Below are 6,606 nucleotides of genomic sequence, written 5' to 3' on the forward strand. Positions count from 1 at the left end.
ATCCGAGGAAACCGTTTCAGTCAATTAAAGATATTAAAAGTAAATCGCTAAGCGCATTGGAGGCTTTTCCGGAAATTGTCTTTTAAAACTGTTTCGATGATAAGAAGAAGACGTTGACGCAAGTGTATTTGAATTAAGAGGATTGCCTTGAGGTGGACGATATAGATTTTGAAGAATTAATGAAGAATTTGAAATAATGTACAAATTCTTACTATTTTTTGCTCATTGAAAAGCTTTTTGAACAGCTGATATAGAAAGGTCATTTGTAAAAAATGGTCACAATGTTGTTCAAGCAAGGCGAAAATTATGTGATGTATACGGAGAAGACGTGTTGACCGAACGCTAGTGGCAATGTATGTATATGTACGTGAAAGCTCATGCCATGCAAATATGTATACAATACGCCTAAATACAGTGTGTATGAATAATGCTAATAATCCAAATTGCTTTATTCACTTAAGTTATCAGTAATTATTGCTGGAAATGTTGAATATTTTTATTAGTTCAAAAAAGCATACAAAGTGGTTTAAGTTGTTGCCAAACTAACTGTCTAAAGTGTGAAATGTTTGATTCAATATATACAATGCTTACATACATGCATACATACATACATAAGAACAACGTATATGCTCTTGCCCTCCTTTGCCTCTTCTCTACCTAAAATTTGCATTTATGTGGTCAGTCATAAAGCGATGGCAATTATGGTGGCTTAAAGTGGTCACAGCTGGCTTTGCTACACAACTATGCGAACTGCAGTTGCTGCGGGTATGTCGGATGTGTCGGTATCCCGCCTCCTTCAACGGGTGTCTTCTAGCTCAGACATCATTTAGCAAATTTATACTTTCTAACACATTAGATTTGGACCAGATAACTATTTGAGTGTTATTATACTCATCATCGTCTCTGCTACTGTTATTTCCACGAAGTCCACAGCAGCAACAACATCAGCGACAGCTCCAATGTGCGCACTAAAGTGTCTTCCATAATTATTAATAGTTATGTAGCTAGCTGCCGGTGTTGAAAGACTCTCATTCGCATACATGTAAATACACACATACATGCATGCATAAATATGTCTGCGACAGCTCGGCTTAATACGGACGACTTTATCATCGGTTGGCAATGCTGTCAGCAAGAATGCGAAAGATAATTGCTACTGGTTAGAGGCTTTTATAGCGGATGCTCCTTATCGATGCATAGAATTGACGTGAATATTGCTGCAATTAATCAGTGGTAGTTGCAGTGCTTGGAATAGCGATGAGAATATGTAAGTATTTTGAAAGTAACGAGCTAGGAAGAAGCAAGGTGCTCAAGTAAGAAGAAATGTTTGCTCCAACGCGCTTTAAGTAGATAAGATAGATTAGAAAAATGTCGAAAAAAGAAAAATCAAGAAAATATTTCAATTTACTAAAATCATCTTTCACTTATGATTACTCTGAAATAATTACGAGAATTTTTTACGACGAAAGTTTGCATCAACGCTTTAGAAGAGTTAGAAAAAACATGTATTTGGTTGATAAAAAACCGTTACGCATTCACCCTTGGGAAATACGAATAATATATGTAAAATCGGTCAGATTGCATGAGAATGAACACAAAAGATATTCGTTGATTTTTAATGCGTTAACAGTATTTTAATTAGACGATATAAGCTGCAGTCAACAACTAAAGCGAAGGTCAACTCCACTATAAAATGTAAATAATAAAAATCATATTTATCCATCAAATGTGATCCACTATTTTAGCTGTACTTTTAAGCAAGATCGGCTTAGTCGCCAACTTGCTGCGCTGCCACTTGTTGATCTCAATCGCTGCCCTCATTTTAATACGAAACAATGAAGTGCATGCCGAATACAAATTGCAAGAAACGGCGCAGCGCACTAAACTAGTTTTCAAAGAAACTGCAATGTAAAAAAATAGACACAAAAAGGCGCCGAAGATTTATCGCCAAACTGGCGCGCCCACCAATTGGTCAAAGCCGCCAAACGAACAGGCCAAGCGCCTACCGAAGGTATGAAAAGCCTAAAAAATGCTGTAAATTAACGAGATGTCTAGTTATCCGTGATTCTAGTGAAGAGCAGTGCTTGAATTTGAACACGTAAACATAAATATTTATGCTGCTATCGAATGGAGGCTGTAAATTAGCCGCGCAAACGAATGGCGTAATTAAGACACTTTTCACGCGCTCCGGTGCTTTGTAATTCGATCAGTGCCAATTTGATCGCTGCCACGAAAATGGCGTTCAGCAGCAGCGAACTCAAACATATGCACTCCGGCAGCTCCACCCGTCCAAACAACGCAAAACTCAGAGCGAATGTGATGGGATATAAGTTGTGCGGGGAGGAGTGTTGCAGCCAGCAATGGGTCTAGAATTTAAAGCTTTTGTCTAGGAAAACGCGCTAGATGGGAGCACGCCGTGGCACTCATTGCCATTCAAGGTGAGTCGTGCAATTTTCACACTTTAAGCGAGGCTGATGACGGTGGCTGGTGCTGGTGCGGTTGCTGCGGCTCCTACTGCCGCTTGCAACGTTCCAGCAACTGCAACAATTGCCTTGTCGTCGCGTCGGCTATACTAGGTGTGAAAAAGGCTGCAAAGTAATTTCAAAGCTTACAATTTGATTACAGCGATAAATCAGTTTGCAGACACCTTCAACACCTGCCCGCAGATCCGCCCCTGCATTGCCGGTGACGGCCAGTTGCCTTGGTTTTCTTGCCTTCTTATAACCTCTGTCGTCTCTCAATTGTTGTTGCTAAACTTCTTACGAGTCTTGCGAGCATCCATATACTTGTCTTTTATTAACGGATATGTATTTAGGTTTCGAGAGAATTAACCCAAATTGTCCATGTGGTTGAATGTGATGCTAAAGGTGAATCAACAAACAAGCTTCCAGGAATTCAGTTTATATTGACAAAAATTCTGGTGTTTTTCCATTGCTAAGACGCAACTCCTCTTTCTACTTTAGTCCGCTTTGCTCTTAATTTCGAGGAGTCAAGGCTTTTAATGAGCTGTAACCGTAATCAGTTTAAGATCCAACAATAAAACATGATTTAAGTTGAATGTTGAAGTGTCGAAATAATTACTTCTTTAAAGACTACATATGGCTCCCTTGAAATATTGGTGTAACGGACACAAGCTAGACCCGACAAAGATCGTTATAGGAGTAATAATACTCACTTTCGCACTAGGGTATTCAAGGATATGGCTTAAGTGTGAAGGTTTGTGGGTGGTGGAGCGCTCCAGTGCTTCTCGTTTTAACCACGGATGTAGATGCAACTTAAACCCAACAACTTTTTTCTTTGAGTCGATTTGCATCAGTAATTGTAACAGACACTTCCAGCAAGCATTAAAAATTAGTTCTCACAGTTATGATTGAGCTTTGCAGGATCAAATGTTTGTTTGACGGAAGATGGGATGAAAAAAAAAAATTATCTCTTACAACAATGTTCACCCGAAACATTAAACATACTTTCTGACCATGGCATGTTGGTAGGTGAGAGTGTTGCCTTTCGGGATCAAGTGTGCGCTGCTAGCGCTTTTTTGTTAAACTATCGTAAGACCCTAACTTGATATCACATTCCATAGTTATTCCGCTATTTTTTTTGTAGATAGATATTCAAGGTTTGGTATATGATGAATTCCAAAACATCTACGGTCACACCGTTACGGTTACTGGAGACCGTTACTTGAGCATGTTGAGAGAGTTTTTCTATCCAGAATTACGCCGAATGAGAATTTCTTGTTGAGCTGTTGCAGCTCCTCACATAGCCCAACCTGTTATGACAAAATTGCGAAGAAAATTTCCCAATAAGCTGATATCTCAATAAGCAGAAACTCCACATTCCGTTGGCCACCCAGGTCGCCTGACCTTACTGCACCTGACTTTTTMTTGTGGGGTTATTGCAAACAGGAAGTCTACAAAGCAAAACCAACAAATTTGAATGAACTAAGGCAATCCATTCGAGAAACAATTGCGGCTATTCCWKTCTCAACTCTCCAAGCAGTAATGAACAACTTTTTGGTAAGATGCCGCACATGCATCAACAGGCAGGGGGCATCTAAATTCCATTATTTTTAAAACTTATGAAGCTATGAATGCTTATGAATTCCATACACTCAAAAAAAAAATTATTTGAATTTCTTAATGTAGCAAAATTCATCAGCCACCCTGTATATTCCTGTAGTTCCTAAGTAGAACATAGGGCCTTAAAAACTGTAATAAGCCCTTGATTTTTGTTCTGTCATAGTTTGGCCATGTGTATTTCGTTATCCTGCATTTGTTGTCGATCTTCATCTATTATGCGCTGTTTGTTCAAATTGAGTGTTGAACTCGCTCTTGATCGCTCCTAGTGGACATGGTATTGTCTCCGCCTCGATTTCGTCTAGAGAGTCTCTTGACTTAGTCAACTCTTATGCTTTTTCGTTGCCGAAAATGTTCCTATGGAGGGGAATCCAAATTAACAACAAGTGGAGTTAATTTTTCAGTGAGCTTGAAGCCGTCCCTGCATTGTTGCCTACGCTGGAGTTGATCTTTTTAGACTTACTTCCTCTATGAATATACTAAGATAAAGAAATATTATACTCTTCCGAGAATACCCCTGTCCCTATATATATATATCGTAGAAGTATTCTCCTCTTCCTCTAAGCCCCGACCATGGTACTAAAATATGTAAAGCGACTGCCTCTCTGGGCGAAAACAATACTTTGAAACGAAATGCACTTTTTGTCGCTCCTGCTGCTGGGCTGGATATGTCCATCGAACGATGTTGTTTCAAAATGTAACTCCGGTGACGGTGTGCAATGGCAAAGACGACAAACTGCATAAATTAACACCTCACTTTGGTGGTATTTTGATTTTATTAAGTGCATAAAGCAACAGCCAGCGCACTTTGCCGGGTAACGATGACAACAACGACAACGTTGTTGTAATGTTGCACGTTGCGGCGCAGCTTTAGCCTGCAGGGACTGGAGGAAAGAAAGCGTACACAAACGCACACACACACTATAAATAAATACGCTTTCATACACTTTGAGTAAGCGCCTTCGATTAATGGTCTGTTGATGCTTGATTTGCCTTCAAGCAAAATGAAACATAAAGGAAAACATACAAGTGAAGCAAAAGGGAAAACGAAAAAATAATACGATACAGCGCACTCGGCGTACATACTTTAAAACCCGGGTCTTTTCTTTACTGCAGTATCAGTTACATATGTATGTATGCGCGTAGAAAGGTGTACTGATGTGTAAGACAGCATCGTGTAGCTACCCTGCCAGAAGTAGGGTTAGTCAGATTTTTGTAACCTGTGCGACTACTTCGCAAAGTTCATAGGTAAGTACAAAACCGAGGTTTAGAACCATTGTCTACCAATTAACTTAACCAAGAGTCCTGCTTGCGGTAAAGAACCTTTTTTAAGCAGAACTTAACTGACGAATGGCTCATAACTAGACATTGAAGCCCGTGAGCTCGAATAATGCTACCAAAACTAACTTTATCTATGCTATGTCGCACTAGAAAAATCGTATTTGTGAACTTCAAACCCTAAACAGAATGCAAAGCTTTACTGCTGCGAGGGATAGTGAAGGCTATTGGCTATGCAATCAATATATTTTATGCAGCATTTCCTACAGGGCCCTATTCTGCGCATTCCATTCAAGATTTGTAATTAAATCAATCGTTGCCGCTCCGCCACTAAAGTGTCGCAATTAAGCACTGCTGCTTAAGGGCGCAAGTGGCGCGACGCATTGGTGCAACGAGGTAATGGCCACGAGTGTACCGTACCATATGCATAAGTATGCTTTTGTTTATTTGTTTATGTGCTTGCTTGCGCTCGTTACGTCGCGATATTATCGGCCACGGAATAAATTGTTATTGGAGTGTAGACACAAAATTTGAAATTTAAATCAACAGCAAATTGGAAAACGTTGAAAGCAATTAATGTAGTATACTGGACCAACGCCGGAGGCCAAAATCCATGTTTCGTAGCCAAAACAAAAGGTTTTCATAAGTAAATTTGTGCGTTTCTTTGGGCCGAGGACTTAACTAACTTTCAATTTGTATGAGCATATAGTTAGTTATTAAATCGAATTTGAATAAGTACATATCCTGTCGTTAAAAAATTGAAACTTTGTCTATAAGAAATGTCCAGTTATCTAAAAAGACTAACATCCATATATTCTTCGTTTTTGGAGTAGCCGAAATCTTTTCATAGGGGGTGTGTTTTTACGTGGCGGGTCCGTAACTACGCTGGGGAGAGATGTTTTTCCTTCTCGCTTTAGCTAGCCTTCACACGGATGCATTTTGGCTGACCAGAGGTTACATGGTCTAAGACCGGAAGTCATGAGCTACTTGAACCATATATAAAGGAATCGTTTCTGGCAAGTCAGAGAACTTCCCTCACTTCGTGAATATCTACACATGGCTCCATCCTCTTTACAAGATAAATATTCAAATGATCTGTGTGAGAAACACCGCCAATTTAAAAAAGTCTTCTGAGAAAACTCTCGTTAGTAACTATCAGATAAATTTCTTTTTAAAAATCCTTGACCTAGTCTCCTAATTATCCTTTAATAAAATTAGTGAATATACAAAAACCTTACCTTAAATCCGC

The sequence above is a fragment of the Bactrocera latifrons genome, unplaced genomic scaffold (genome assembly GCF_001853355.1).
Source record: "Bactrocera latifrons isolate USDA-ARS-PBARC rearing strain unplaced genomic scaffold, ASM185335v1 scaffold_11, whole genome shotgun sequence".
In the NCBI taxonomy this organism is placed as follows: domain Eukaryota; kingdom Metazoa; phylum Arthropoda; class Insecta; order Diptera; family Tephritidae; genus Bactrocera; species Bactrocera latifrons.